Source organism: Ceratosolen solmsi, unplaced genomic scaffold, assembly GCF_000503995.2.
Source record: "Ceratosolen solmsi marchali unplaced genomic scaffold, CerSol_1.0 scaffold14, whole genome shotgun sequence".
NCBI lineage: Eukaryota > Metazoa > Arthropoda > Insecta > Hymenoptera > Agaonidae > Ceratosolen > Ceratosolen solmsi.
Genome location: NW_011948420.1, coordinates 6,836,044 through 6,853,522, shown reverse-complemented (window position 1 = coordinate 6,853,522; position 17,479 = coordinate 6,836,044). Strand labels below are relative to the sequence as shown.

The 17,479-nt window shown below is 29.5% G+C and overlaps 1 protein-coding gene across 1 annotated transcript in view; it reads right to left on the bottom strand.

The window, feature by feature from the left end:
- exp (expansion) overlaps positions 1-17,198 on the bottom strand; it is a 114,420-nt gene extending 97,222 nt beyond the window's left edge. Inside the window, exon 1 of the mRNA XM_011498076.1 lies at positions 16,988-17,198. The gene's annotated coding sequence lies outside the window, so the exon portion shown is untranslated. The remainder of the gene's footprint in view (positions 1-16,987) is intronic.
- Between the last annotated feature and the right edge of the window lie 281 nt (positions 17,199-17,479).

The following is a 17,479-nucleotide window of genomic DNA, read 5'->3' as shown; positions in this document are numbered from 1 at the left end:
AGAAAAAAGAAAAAGAAAAAAAAAGAAAAACTGTAAGCCTCGAGAAGAACATCTTTATTGAGAATAATTTAAAGGTAAATATATAATGGATGTTGCTGTATTGAAATAAAAAAATTATTTTATATCTTAAAGCGACTATTTGTAATTTGCATATCCATTAAAATTCACAAACTTTTTATAGGAAAGGCAAATTACATTATTTGTTGCAATTATAATTCAAAGATATCTAACAGTAGAAACTGTATATTTTGCTTGTTAAGCGTGTTAAAATGTTATTAATAATCCAATAATGCATTAAAATAATATAATTAAAATAACTTATTTTTGTTTCGATCTCTCTCTCTCTCTCTCTCTCTCTCTCTCTCCCCCCCTCTTTTAATCATATTTTTAATAAAACAAATTGACTAATATATTTATAAAGATACAAGCTGTACCGACATTTACAATCAATTAGGATGAAATTTTAATCCAAATATTATGTACTATTATTGGTAATTAAAATGCATGAAGTTACAAATACATAAACATTAATGTGAAAAAAAAAACTGTTTCTCACCAATTTTAATATTACGCTTGTTTAAAAATTCCAAATCATTGACAATTACCGCGAAGACGTGAAATATTATAAAACCAGGCCTTATTTACAATACAAAACCTTGCAATTCGGCGACGCAAAGGAAAATTCAAAATCCTGAAATGAGATCGACCCGAGTGATATGCGAGTGCGTGTACAAAACGATGCGAGTGAGATAGACACCGGGAGAGAGAAAAGAGAGAAATAATATTAACTAGAGGGTATAAAAGACTGTTATATTTCCGGAGTGTAGACACATAGGTGCTCGACTTTCTTCACAGGAACGCCTGGGATTTAGCTACTCGAGAGTAGTGCCGCATTTTTGCCGTGTGCGCAAGATGGAAATTTCAGAAGTGAGAATATCGTGAGAAAGCTCAGTGAAAGAATATTCGAATCGAAAATATTATTAACACTTTTATAGCAAGATTCGAGAGACTCGGCCGAGGATATTCAAATTTCGGTCGAATAAATTAATTACATACATGTTTTGATAAATCTTGCCTATCTCAACTATAAGTTAGAATGTTGTTGATAATTCCATTATTCCTTAAAGATAGAAATTTCCCTCATTCAAGCGTATATAGTGTATAAAGGTTTAGAGAATTAATTTTATACAATACAACTATTTCATTTATGATAATTATAAATATTCACTTTTATTGTTCAAATTCTTTTTCATTGATTTGCACTTGAAATTCTATCTCAAAACATATGATTGTTTAAGAAATAATATATTTTTTAATATCTTTCGTTAAACTAAATTTAACGGCATACTTGGTACAGTATGTTTAAAATATATGTACTTAGCATAATTATTTTATACGTTATTATAATTTTCATGCTCGTGATACACTTTATTACCTTAAAATAAATGGTAAAAAAAATATTTTTCAAAATATTCAAATATATGTTAATTATATATATAGCTACTGAATAAGAAAAGCTAAATTGTAAAAACCATTTCAATATAATTATTTACTATTTAAACATCGGTAATTTTAAATAAGATAATGTTGTTTAATGGTGACCGTATGTAATTTAATTATAACAAGAAATCATTACATAAAAAAGAAAAAATAATAACGGCCTGTGTCTACCATAATTGTGAAACTTTAAATCTGAAATAATTAACTTGAAGAGTAATTGCTGTAGTCTCAATTTTCAAAACTATATTACGCGTATTTTGTAGCTTTAAGGAATGATTCTAACGCTTTTTTATTAACATAATAATAAAACATTTATAAGACACCTATTAACTAACATTCATATATTAAAAAAGAAAGAAAGAAAAATCCGAGTACCGATTCACTTATCTTCAATTCTTGGCGCATACTGTGTATACACAGCCAATACATCAACATTCGAATGCCATTCACCAAACTATTTTTCCTCTTATGTATTCGTAGCGAAAGTGAAAATCTATAATTACATGGTACCGAAAAACTGGTCTGCACGATACATGCATGCAGAGACATTAGAGGAGAATGTCCTTATATAATTAAGCCCATGTATCACGCAACCTACATTCTTATGCATATATAATAAAATCACCGTCCCTCCCTACCCTAACCCTTTATAATTTCAATATGCTATCGACAGCACTGGATTAACAATACTACCGATCGTTTTTTGTCACTAAATAAAGTCGAAAAATACAAATTCGAGACAAAGAGAGAAAGAGCTCGGTAAATCACCGAACGTACTGAAAAACGAAGTAATATAGAAAGAGACAAAATAAGAGAAGGAGAGTGGCAATGGAGGTCGCGCGTTTTTTCCAATCCACCACTCTCCGCTTGTTTGCCTCAAGTCGCCAAGAGATCAGGGGATAGAGAGTGAGACATAGAGAGAGAGAGAGAGAGAGAATGAGAGAGAGAGAGAATGAGAGAGAGAGAATGAGAGAATGAGAGAGAGAATGAGAGAGAGAGAGAGAGAGAGAGAGTAAGAAGATACGCGCACAGTACTGACTTTCCCTTTTGACTCGCGGAGTTACCGCTGCCTACCATCGCAGCGACTATGTAAGACGAGATCCAATGAATATGCCTTTGTGTGCGCACGTGTACGTATACGAGAGCGCTTTTGCGCGCGCGCGTGTGCGTGTGCGTGAGCATTGACGTGGGCGGGAGGGAGATAGATAGTAGCACAACTCGAAAAGAGTTCTCGCTGGAATGTGCATTATTAAATTTTTAACGTTCCTTTTTTGATTCACTTATCACTAAATAGCATTACCTATTAAACTCAGGGTGTATTCGGCTTGGTGCATGACGAGATGAGCGCCGAGTGATAGCATTTGACACGCATCCTTTGAAATGATATTATAATCGACAAACAATATTATCAAAGCCATGAATTCTCTTGAAAGATAGAAGAATTTTTTTAACATTCGTCAAATAAAATTCAGGAAATGTAGTTTATTTTATTCCGATAGTCAAAAGGAATTGGCGAGTTAGCTAAGCCGTTGAGTGCAACTAAATGGAAAATGAAAAGGATACGTATGGAGATTTTAACGAGAGAAAGGAGCATAGAGACTGAGGATGTATATAGCAAGAGGAGATAAATTCGTAAATATAAATAATTTGTGATTTATGCCTAAGGTGAACCTATGCGAGAATTTATGAAAATCTATAAGAGCTTAGTAGTAAATTATTGGAACCGAACATTAATTTCAAGATACAATTTACAATTTATTGTCTTATATAAAGTTTCGCAATATAATTGATTATCGCTTATTAATTTGTTAGTTCATAGTAAAAGTCATTTGACTCACAGTTTTTATTCTTAATTAAAAAATTCACGAACTAAATACGATGACTTGGTTGTTATTCATATTGATCGTTAAATTATCGAAGAAATTATTGATAAACTTCGTTGCGCTGAAAGATATTTATAAAACTTGGAATGCATTTTCATTTAAATTAAAGGTAGTTAAGCGCTATAACGTTGGCGATAGAGAAAATGAGACGATAATAAGATGGGAAAATGATAGCCAAGACTATTATCAAAAATAGTATTTATAAAGAATTTTTTTTTTTAATTTTTTAAATTCAACGCATTACACGCAAGAGGTAAAACGAGTACAAATATTACGTACGCGGCTTATGAAATTATAGATAATTTATAAAGAATATTGATATTTCTTAATGCGGCGGTAACTTATTAATTAACTCCTGTTATTTTAAATATGTGCAATATTATCGAAATATAATATCAAATCTACTAAAGTGGATGGATTGCTATTTGAATTTTAAGAATTCTCATACGAACAGCCCTCGATCGACAAATATTCGCGCCTCGTCCGATTGTTTCTTAATCCCAACCATATTTGCCACAGTAAATTTCTAGCGCAAGATAATCGGCATTTTTATTGAAAAATAACTTTCTTATTTAACAAACCTCTGGTGTGCAATCGCGTCGAAAGTTGGCGGCATCGCGTTCCATAATCACGGCTAAGAAACTCTCATAAAAATCGCACGTAGTAGAGCAAAGCATGAAATAAATGAGATAGAGTGAGAGAGAGAGAGAGAGAGAGAGAGAGAGAGAGAGAGAGAGAGAGAGAGCGTTGCTAGATTTGAATAAAAGTAATCTCGGTCCAGCCATTCGAATGCGAGAACACGAAGCGAGAAAACCTAACGATTAACGTCCAAGCATCATTTTCTCATACGCGCAAGCGTCGATAATCGCGAAGGAGAATTCGCGAATGGAGAAAACTCCTCGGCACTCTTGCCTGCATGTTCACTCACGCGCCACTGGGTCCACCTATAACCACTGCTCTATATTGCGCGCGCTACGTTCCGCATGTGTGCGTGTGAGCGCGTGTGCGTGGTGCGCGGAGTAGTCGGGGCCTTATCTTGACGGCGATATCGTAAAATAGGCGAGGTCCCGCTTACTTCGTAAGTTAGCGAGCGAAAGGAAGGTCGTCTTGTTTCCCTCCCTCTTTCCCGCAACCTCTCTCGCTCTAACACTACCTTTATCTCGTACTCTTGAGGTTTTCGGTACCGTTCTATCTGTCCCACTCTATTATTCGTTCGATTGGGCGTTCGCTCGGGTCTTTTGTCGCGTTTTCGCTTTTTCCTATAAAGCGTATGATGTGAAGTTTTTTATAACCGCGTGCGCCCTAATATTAGCTCGAAAAAACTTACCGAATAATTATAGGATTTTCCCATTAAATATGATGGTCTTACGATTGCTTTATCGCGTAATAAGATATTTATTTTACTAAATTTAGGAAGAATTGATCGAATGTCCCTTTATTTAAAAAAATACTATAAAAACAGTTAATAATGTAACGTAAAATTTTCGATCAAGCATATCTTGCAATTCAAATTCGCGAATGTAAAAGCCCACGAGTATTCGTTACGGGAATTAGATATTGACAATATCTATATTAATTTATATTCATTTAAGATGTAATATTTACATGTTTGCATTAAACTTTTTATAAAATATATAAATAAAATAGTCCAGTACATAAATACAACTAAAATTAGGTTTAACATATAAGATTAATTTATGTAATGAATATTTTTAATATATATATTTTTTTTTTTTTTTTTTTTTTTTGCATTAAGCTAATAATTATTGTTAAATTAAAAAAAAAAAAAAAAAAAAAAAAAAATTGTACATATTTATAAACATTGATTTGTATAATGTTCATATTTTAACTCGGATAAGCTTCAAAATATTCGTTTTCGATTATATTATATATTGCTTTGTTCGTTAAAATCAATAATCGACATAGTTTTGAGCTTGGATTGCTCTAACAAACAAATTATTTATATTGATTACGTAATATAAACGATATAAGTATGTAAGGTAATGTTTGTGTAAAATTAGGCAATTATGACCGTACCGAAGACTTAATTAGAAAAAAAAATATATATATATTCTTAAATAATTAATCGAGGGCAATGAAATAACCAGAAATATCTAAATTATGAGAAATACTTCGATTGACGAAAAAAATATTTATATCATAACATTGATTTTATTACAATTTACATATTATCGTATAAAATATTATATAAATATTAATTATTAACACATTATAATATATTTATCGAATGTGTTTAAAGTCGTGAATATGAAAAATAAAAAAAAAAAAAAAAAAGAATATAAATAAATATATATGTGTGCGTGTGATATTTACGTAATAATTAAGAATAATAATTTCCTTCGAAATTTCAATATCTGTAATTAAAATTGATAAGGCGATAAATGAAAACCATATAAAATAAATAATTATCTTGTAAATTAGAATTTGAAGGAAATCGTAATTATCTTCGTCTGGTAGAAAAATGAAAATAATCCATGAATAGTATGAGACCGAGAGTAATCGTATTTCTGTTCTATCGCTTTATTCTTCAAACAATTATAGTATTGAAACATAAATACATTGATTCACGAAAAAATTAAGATAAATGATTCTGAACATTCTATAGTTATTATAATAGATTTTCATATACGAAATATACGATATATATATACGGCAGACATTACGTGCACGTACACTTTAATACATTTATGAGTTATAAGATCAAATATGTTGAATAAATTACATATAATTAGTTGGAAAGATTTTGTAACCGACATATTATTTCTGCTCTCCTTTAATCTATAGTAGGCATTGAACCGATATTGAAATTACGTATATCAACAAATTTAAATCAAAGAAACTTATATTTTATTAGAAATTAAAAGAGGGACGGACTCTCGCATTTGTCGGGATTTATTAATAAATATAAATAAGACGAATATTAGCATCGTAAGTTAAAGTTAATAATAATGATATTAGGATATTTGTTATTCATTTTATATGATATGCAATAAATGTGTTTAACGTTATATAATAATACTATTTAAAATATAAATTGTTCGTACGCGAATGTTTTCTTAAAAAAAAAGAGAGAAGAAAAGAATCGTGTTTAAAAAAATGATTGATATTTTATATTTTCTTTACGAGGAAATATGTACATTGTTAATGTATAATTACTTGAAAAACTACACACTCATCTAATCGAGCAAATAATTTTGCTTAATAAATTTTATTTTCAAATTTCATGCGAATTTTGCTTCTGTATTACTAACAACACCCAATATATAATAACATTTACAATATATTTTAACTATTAGCCAATAAATGTAATACGTAGGAACGTTTGTACTCATGACTTTAATAAACTGATTAATAATTATTATTAATTTTAATATACACTTAAAAAATTAAATAATTTATAAATATATATACATTCTATTGTGTTTTTGATAAGAGCTTACAGGGGATAAAATTCGTTAATGAAATGTAAAATGTGGTAAATTTTTATATCTTTTAACGAAATAAATACTAGCGGGCTTTGGTATATTAAATATACAGTGCGCACGTAAGAACAAATTTTAAAAGTACCTCGTTAGCCTTAAATATACTGAATTTAATATCGTGATAAGTGATGGTGTGAGCAAGAATGCAGATGATTTGCAGATTGATATTGATATGTTCGAGCAAATGACGATTTTGTTCCTTTTTTATTTTGTTTTTGGCATAGTCCGCAATCGGTACATCATGATCAGTGGAAATGGAAGGAGCTTAGGATGGATAAGACGACGTTGGTACGTCGTTTTTATGGGGAGTGGGCAGGTAAAGGAGAGGGGGACGATGGTGGATTTTCGTTGGTCGTGGTGTTCGTTACGCGGGAATCGCCTCACAGAATTTCCGAAACCACTAGCTTTCACTTCACCGCGAAGAATGCGAAGGCTGACGTCGCGCATGCGCACACCAACTACATCTTACAATCACTTTGACTTTCGTACGACATTGCAGCCAAGTGTCTCGGGCTTTTCTCGCCATCTTCCTTCGTCGTGCCATTGTCTTTGTAAATATTTACAGTGATTAGGCAGAAACGTATGCAGGATATGCCAGTGGAGAAAATAACGATTGGAGCAATTTTTTTCATATGCACAAATGCATAAAAAAATTAATATTTAATATTCCACTTCATCTCTATTGTATATGCGATAATATAAATGTAATCGTTTGATGTCTGAACACATGAGATATTCTTAGTAAATCTTGTAACTGCGAACTAATATTGTATTAGCAGGCACTGTATAGCAATTGAGAAAGATCCAAAGATTCTTAAGACGATTAATTTTTTCGTTTAATTATTGATTAAGCTTTGAGAATTGGTATTCCAATATATTTAAAAACTTATTGTTTAATTACACTTGATAATGAACCTAAAGCCTATCTAAATTCTTCATATAAAAATATTTGGAAAATATTTCGAAAAAATATGTTAAGCATGAGCCTTTTTATTTCGAACGTATGGTGATTGATATTTATATTATAAATTTAATCATCGATTAGTATATCACATGCTTTTTCAATAGAATACCGAATGTATTTTTTACGTTATACATAATGCATCTCTATGCTATAGATAAACATAACGGCGATAATAATGATAATGCCTATAATTGTGAATAAATGTTAATTACGTCCGCGTATTTAATATTATTATTTATAAGATATTCTATGTCTTTATAGCTTATTTAATTCTTAATTAGTTTGCGTATTAAAAGAAAATCGTATTATTCAATAAATATATGCAATTTTGTTAAGTCTGTGAAATTTTAGAAGTTTAAATATAATTAATGTGTCATTCAAGAATCATATAAAACCGACATAAAGAAATATAATTTTTAAAAATTTTGCCCAATAATCCACATATAAAGCCTATTATTATAATATTGAATGTAATGTTATTTATTTGAAATTGCTTATTTTTTCTATAAGCAGCGTAATTAATTAATTGATTAAATTTCTTTTATACATTATCTTGCGGTAGCGGCCATTTATCTTTACATGAATCATTTTATCAGTTTCTAAATAAGAAAAAATAAATAGAAATTGATAAGAAGGAAGAGGAGTAAAAACGAAGGGAATAAATTAAATTCGAGAAACTTAATTAGAGTAAAGAGATAGACAAAGGTCAGCTCTTTTTTCATATAAAAGAATAGTTATCTGATGAAGGATTGAAGGATGTATGAGAGAACCGTAACGATCACAAGACGCAGTGTTAAAGAAAAGGATGCACATTCGTAAGCTATTCGTAATTAAGGCTTCCTTTTGCATTTAATTTTATTTGTACATAAAGACGCATGCGATCACGCACGTACACGCTGTGTGGGTATTTCCACATATGTCAAATGCACATACGCATTTTTATCGACAATTATTACAGCCATTAAATTATAAGTTTAAGGAGTATTTTTAGATTAATCAATAAATCGATATTTTTAAAGAATTTATAAAAATACTATCTGTAATTCAATATTTACTATGATGCATGAAGATACATATAAATTGCGGCAATTAGAAAGTACGTCGGTAGATCTTACGCAAGTCAAGGTAACCATTCGAGAGAAGGGAGAAGTCCAAAGCTGCGGTATTTACGGTTCATCCAGGATTTCGAGAAAATCTCTCAAGACTGATGAAATTCCGTAAGGATCTTCGTATCTAGCATTAAATAATAATGTAGAGAAATTCACAATCTTCCGACACATTTGGGAATCGAAGATAAGGGCATTTAAGGAATCGGTACACACGTTTTCACAATTATTCAATTCACATTCAAATCGTCTTTACTCTGATTGCAGAACTCTTCCTTTTGAATTTTCAATTATACCTTTTCTCATCTATAAATAGAATGCTAAATTTTATTAAAGCTTTTATTTCTCCTCATACTCTACATTTAAGGACCTTTGTACATCCTTAAATATATATATATATATATATATATATATATATATATATATATATACACACACTTTCTTCTTTTTCTCCGTTATTTCTCCAAGCTCTCCTGTATTATGCGATAAATGCTACAAAAAAAAAAAAAAAAAAAAAAAAAAAAAAAAAAACAAACTAAATCAAATAGAAAAAGAAATGTAAATCAACTAAAAATATTTAATGACATCAGAGACAAATTTTTTTTCAAACAGAATCGCTTATCGGTAATATTCTTTCCTACTGTATATCTGAAGTTAGAGGATCGATGGATGATTAATCCAATAATTATTTTGTCAACTTCTAATAATTAGTGCGAGCATATGAGAGCACATAATTATGTAGAAATTGTAAGATAATTGAATAATAAAAATTTAGAAAAATAAAAAATCCACGCTTATGTAATGATAGTACACAAAGTTTATAAATGCATAAGTTATTTTGAATTTGCTTTTAAATACCTTATTTCCTAAATTTTTGTTTCATGCCTTAAGTACGTATTTAAATAAATACTAATTGATTTTTGGATGTCATGATCTTTCACACGAGCAATTAAAAAGATTTTACAATTGCGAGAACATTTAATATCGGCATGTCCAAAGGAATTTAACTCAAGAATTGAACTTCGGTTGTAATTTGTATAGTAGATTGTATGGATCGACGCTTGTCATATTTTCCTAATGCCAACCCTCCGCGGAGCTGAATTTTTGTTGAATTGCCAAGTGAAAAAGGAGTCCCGATTACGCGTCTAATCCGCGAAAACGGCGAAGATTCGAACGCGTGGGTGCATAAATCCACCGGCACAAGGAGGCCCGAGGCGTTCATTGCTACCCACGAGTCCCTGTCTCCTCTCGCCCCACCGCCGTAGGCTTTGCGTAAGATGACTCGAAAAAGGCGCGCATCCGTTCGCGTGCGGCAGATGGACGGGGACGAGCGTCGGAGGCGTTGACGGGCACGTAGACACTTGAGAATCTTCGCGCGCTCCCTTTTAGAATGGCTCTGGCACTTCGTAATACCGCCGCCGCGCGCTTTTCATTCGAACTTTCAGCAGGCGAACGATAGTTCTTTGTCTTGGGAAACTGCTCTTGGGAAAATGCAGTGTAATAATGAGTACGCGTTGAAAGTCTTTTCGTTGAGCTCGAAATTCATTGTCGTTTTATAACTGGATTGCCGTTGAAAATGAACGTTGTGAAAAAAGAACGTAAATTTTTTTTTTTTTTTTTTTTTTTTTTTTTTTTTTTTTTTTTTTTTTTTTTAACATTGATTTATATTAAAAAAGGAAAATTTCAATTAGGTGAAACGGAGTATTAACGATGACGAAGAACGAATATTCGCTAACTTTTTCTTCGATTGTTTGATATTAACATGTAACTGTCTGAACGAATCTTGTATAATTGTATATTTAAAAATTATTATTGCCATTCTTATAAAAGTTTATGTTACTAGTATGATTATTCAAAGTAGACGAGAGAATTGTAAATATTAATATAAGAAAGTAAAATACTATGATTCTTTAGATTTAACTATACTATAAAAGTTAATAATAAAAAAAAAAGTAATGGAATTAATTTACATCGAGTGTTGCGGAAGTTTTTGTAGATTTGACAGTCACTGACTTATTTTATATAAAATGTGTTAAAATTAAAATTTGAACAGACAATTATCTATTACTTTATATTAATAAATATTTTTAAAAACTTATCTGTGATATTAATTGTCTTTAAAAAAACGTAACTATCAATTTAACAATTTATTTAGAATACCTATTGACGTTTTTAATAACACATAACTTCAATTTGGCTTTCGGTGTCATTAAAAACATACCGAGAAAAATAATCCAACCCTTAATAAAGTAAACATTAAAATAAACATTTAGATAATATATACGGTATTGCGTGTGGAATGAACCTTAATCCTTAATTTCGATTAATCATCAACGCAACATTTTTCATAATCAATATTCTTCGAATATTCATAGAAAATTATCTTTGACTTTGATTCAATATTAAAAAGCTTGGTTTCTTAAATTCAAAAGATATTTTATGAATCACAGAGATTTTATAAACATTATAATGGAAACCTGTAATAATAATGATGGTAATAGTAGAAATAGAAAAATATGCATTCTCATCACGTGTCTTATTAATAATTAACAAGAGTGATTCCTTTAATGTTTAATTCGTTTCACAATTCTTCTTATGACATAATAAATTTAATAATGGATGTATACGTAGAAATATACCTACATAATTTGGACGAAGTATGTAAAAAATATATATATATATATATATATATATATATAATAGTATAACAAATTATTATAGAATAATAATGTACATAATGCAAAATAGAATAAAAACTGTTTTAATCGCTTCTTTCTGTATTGTCCGGCAATTAATAACCAAGTAAAAGATTTGCAATTTGGAAAAAATGAAATTGCATCGATTTTACTAATTTACATAAAACATGCTAAATTAATAACGTACATCACTATAAAATTGAACATTACAGGTAGCCTGCGATCTATTTAATTTTATTGCAAGATAGTTGAGACAAGTCATTTGTATGCTTGGTGACATGTTTCAGTCGTGTTCCCTTGTAATTATATGTACAGGCATGAGTCATGGGAAGGTGGGCGGTATTTATTTACGGTCGCCCTCAGGTGGACCATACATAAGTAGTGTTAAAAGCTATCAGAGTTCTCATTCGAATTCCATTACAAAATAATTTGGATGACTGATTATAGGGTAGGCCACTTATTTTATATCATCGTCATCATTCAAATGCAATTATTACGGAGTAATATCAAACGCAGGCATTTGAAAAGCTTTAGTTATCTCTATAATAGATAAAAAGTTCTTGTCAAAACATATTACCAACACTTTCAAATTAGGCGAAAAAAAATTTTACCTAAGCAAATTAGAAATAAGGAAAATTATAGAAAATTATTCAATTGGAAAATAATCAGCCGCAAAAAATTCGATGTATCGAAGTCATTGGTAAATAAGTGAAAACAAGAAGCGAGAGAAACAAAAAATTTTGATACATTATTATCATTTTAATTAATAGAAATTTATCTGAATATGGAGATGAGCATGAACTCTCCATAATACATGAATACCCCATAATTCTAAGATTAATTATACATTTTTACATCTTTTACTTTTCACTTATAGGATGTGCGTTTACCCGTTTTTCGAATCATCATATATCCATAGATTGTATCATAAATACTTCCTTTGTATCTTACTAAAAATTAACGTAAAAATAAAAATACTTAAAAATATTATCTCTTATTTGTAATTAATTAATAGTAGATTTAGAGTCTAACAAAGCTTGCAAATATTTTCTACATAAAAGCTAATATTATTTATTAAAGTATTGACACCCACCCCCCTCTGTTAAAGTCACGCATACGAAACATTTTACAGATAATGAAACAGATATTTTTAATGCAATAATTAATGAACGATGTATAGAAGACAAATTCGCTACTCTAGATTTATAAATATATAATTTATCAATTTCTAACGATGTTAAAATTAAGTAACTATATTCAATGTAAAGTATGAAAAAGGAATACAGGTAGGATGCTTCTTTGCACATCTTTTTTGAACTCTATCGAATCTATAATTTCCATCGATAAACTTCAATTGCATCTTTTTTATCGTCGTCGAGAGAAAATGTGCGCACCGGCTTAACCGACTAACCTATAGCGGCTTCATGACGATCTCTGCAGAATAAGAAGAAAGATCTATCGTCTCCCTTCACTATTCACTCTTATTATTCCTTTCGCTTTTTCTTTGTACACATAGATATATATACATATATATATATATATAAATGTTGTCTTTTTACCACAAATTTACGTGACAAAAAAATTATTATTGCCACAGCTTGTGTTAAGATTTAAGTTGAATGTGTTTAGATATAAATGTAAATAATATATATATATATATATATATATATATATATATATATATATATATATATATTATGTGGATACAGAATAAGTTATTTATTTAATAATATGAATATAATTAGCCAGTCGAATTTAATAATTCTTTGAACTACTTATAGTCGTATGCATAAAGATTTTCCCAAAAATTTTCTAAAAAACTTTTTATTTTTCAAAAATTCATATTATATATTTATTACATTCCAAAGTATTTTCACATTACGATTAATACATTTTCATTATTTATTCAGATTAAAATTCAATTGTTAATCTAAAAAAAAAAAAAAAAAAAAAAAAAAAAAAAAAAAACATAGAAAATATTAAATATTTTTTAATAAATATTTTTTAAAAAATGAAGAAAAAAAAATTAAGGAAGATTAATAAAAATATTATAAAAATTATTAATTATTAATTCTAATTTTAAACAAAAAACATTCCCGTTTGATGATAAAAACGTTAAGCATATTGAAATATATATACAAAACGTTTTAATTATTATAATTTTCAATCATGAGATCAACGCGTTCTAATTGTAAAAATCTACTACAATCTAAATTTATAAAATTATTGATTTCTTGTTTAAAAGTTAAGGACGATACTTTAATTTGTTAAATATAAAATATCGATATATAATCATTCCAGTCGTATAATTGTCATGGTCATTATAATTGCTCGTAAAAACATTAAAAATAAACATACCAACGAAGATAGCATCTTATATTTTATATAATGGAATTGATAAAGCACGAGCTTTTTTTGGAGATTAAGAATTTTTAGATTTTGCACTAGTCTTATGTCAAAAAACGTTAATCATTTATATTATGGACTGTGTCTACTTTTCTTCGATGTCAAAATAATTGACTTAAACGTTCTTGAAAGATGAAAGAGCTATTGGCAATGATAAATTGTTTTCTATATTAAATATTCTATAAAATTTAAATAAAACATGAAAAATTGTTGTAAATATGTTAATTTACGCAAACATTTTATATACATCCATCGCAATATTCCTATTTATAGTTGTATGTAATTGAATGAAATTCATTAATGAATGAAGTTAAATTAATTTAAATCGTTAATGAATTTCTAATGTATAGCGAGACAATTGTAAATGTTAAGAAAGTGTAAATTTTGAAAATAATTAAAAAATTACGTTCTAAAATGACCTATGACGTATTAGGAATCCTTGATAATACAATCATTATTAGTCATGATGTTTAAAAACTTTAAGAAAATGATGATTTTAAGTAGTTATGGATTTTGAAAATTTATAAATAATATTCCTAAAATTAAGTTTACGCTCTACCTTTAAATAATTTTATTCAGAATTTATCAATATAAAACCGTAAATGAACAAATTAAACAAAATTTTTATATTATTTATTTCTTTATTGATTATAATTATAAACATGAACAATGTTATTGACAATTGGAATATTAAATTTAATCAAAATAAAATTAATCAACAGTTCTTACATTACCACATAAATAACAAATAAATGTTTAAACTTATTTTTATTTAACAGTGAATGTTTATTGTTAAATAGTGCAATTATATTAGACAGCCGAAGGAGAGCTGAATGGCAGTGGAGAGAGGGGGAACTATTAGATTGTTGAAAAAAAAAGTATAAATATTGAAAGAATTTTATAATTATAGTCGGTTACATTCCACTAAAGTACGTTAAGGTGACCTCAAAATATTTTAACAGTTTGCCGAAGAGAAGGAAAAACGTTGTTATGTTGACCTATTGTCATTCACAGGCTCAAACTATTCGTTAGAATTTTATGCCAAACGTTATTCCGTGAAATAGCGTTTTTATGTATACTTTTATGCGCAAAAGCCAGTTAATAAGAATCGACGAAGAGGTTATTACATTTCATGCGATTTTTTTTTTTATTTTTATCAAGAAATATTATTAAACTCTAAACATATAGATGTTATACAATATATTTTAAGGATGATTTAAGATGTTTTGGAACTGGTAGAAGAATAAAAGATTGATTGAATTGGAAAATATCGATGTTATTTGTTTAATTGAAAGTAAAGTTTGTGAAGTACAGTATGAACGATAGGCAGGCAGTTTGATTAAATTGTTAATGAATCTGTAATTGAATTTGTTTCAAACATTCAACGAGTTTGTTGTTGTTGTTGTTTTTTTTTTTTTTTTTTTTTTTTTTTTTTTTTTGTTGAAATTATTAAAAATTTAAGTATTATAAGAATCCTAATATACACTGATGTTAATTTATTGATAAAAATTAAAAATATTAATTTTAATATTAATAAGAATAGTATGCTTCCTCTATTTATCCAAAACTTATGTATTTAGTAATGAGAATGAGTTTCTTGTCTTTCTTTTTTTTTTTTTTTTTTATTATTTTTTTTCTATTTTTTTTTCTATCATTCATTCGAATTATTAGAATTATTAGAATTTCAAAGGGTATTTGCGAGAAAATTTGTTAGTATTTAAACAAAATCAAATGGGATGGTCTCGAATTTAAGAACAATTTATCCATACGATCATTCAACTATATTACTTATACATATTACTATCCTTATCGTACAATATATTCTTAATAAATAATTTCTATCTTTATAATAGCCTATTATAAAATATAATACTATCGAAGACTATAAAAGGTTGGCTAATGATAAATGAAATTATTAATAATAAATCGTATTTCTAATGCGACCATTGGTATGCTACTTCATTCATTATCATACCATTCCAAAGAACAATAGAGTTAATTCTATAAATTTATCCAAGTGACTTCGAAGAAAAGATTTTACCTGTGTTGTATTTTAAAAATGAGAAGTCGAAGACTCTTTCGATTCTTTTAATAGAATATGAGTCATCCAAAGGATTTTACTTAATTAATAATGAAATATTTACATTTACATATTTTGTACAAGTGTTACGGACTTTCGAGTCTTTCACTTTTCCGTAATTTTCTCCACATGATAGAATACTTTCAATTTCTTTATGGAAAATTAATATCCTAAATTCGATGATGGTATAATAAATACTTCTTTCATTTAAAATTACATCAATACGTCAAAAATCTGTCAATCATCGGAATTTTTTTTCAAGATACGGTCATTCTTTTTTTATAAATACCGAATAATTTCGTTTTAAATGATCAAATTACGATAAAAGAAAAATAATGTAATGCATGCATGCAAAAAAAAAAAAAAAAAAAAAAAAAAAAAAAAAATAAAATAATAAAAATCTCTCATAAACGAAGAATAATTTCATTAAGCACAACAATTGTATAGATAATCGTTGCTCAATTCGGTCTCAGTCTCGGTTCATATTATCGTAAATAAGCGTTTGTAATTAAAATACACTTTGTACAATTATCACTCCAGGATCGACAAAATGAAAAATCATTCTTATCTTTATCATTAATCTTTGCAATTACGAATTGAATGCGAGAACAAAGATTGCGGCTGCCGCCAGCCAAATGTCAAATAAATACACGATAGCTCGGATAAATCGCTACGACGAGGGCACATTTGCATAATGAATTGAATCGTTAGAGTCCCAAAGTGATCCCAATGTCCTTTTGCGTAGCATTCGATCGGTCGACGGTAATTAGCGGAATAAAAAGGGACTCGCATCTCAGGACTTAGCGGGCTCGTGTAGCGCCGCAACCAGCGCAATCAACTCAAACTTACCACTTGATTGTCACTAATAGAAAGCGCCGATCGGGACGTATGTCCTGCGCTTCTGCCTCGACACTGCTCGAACTGTGGATACGCCAGAGCGACCTTATCCTCGACAGTGCTACTTTAATAAAAATGCCCAAGTACGAGCAACAGCTCGACACGGCAGCACCTCACTTCCTTTATCGACAAGCCCTTGGCGACAAGGCTCCAGGTCCTTTTCTCCCTTTCTCCCTTTTCTCCCTCGGCGACGGCTATCCACTCGGAATTGGCCTAGCTCGGCTGGCCCCTCATCGTGCCCTTTATCCCTACGCAACTCTCACTATCATCGGTAGTCTCGCGCGCACTCGTCCGGTCCCGGTCGGAGCCGACGCACCTCGCCGGGTTCGCCGTCGGCGCGTATTAGCCCGCGTGTTGCATCCACGAATGCGTCGAAGCGAGCGAATAATGGGACGCGATTACGAATGCCCCCGAACAGGAATAAGGAGGAGGTTGAGGGTAGTG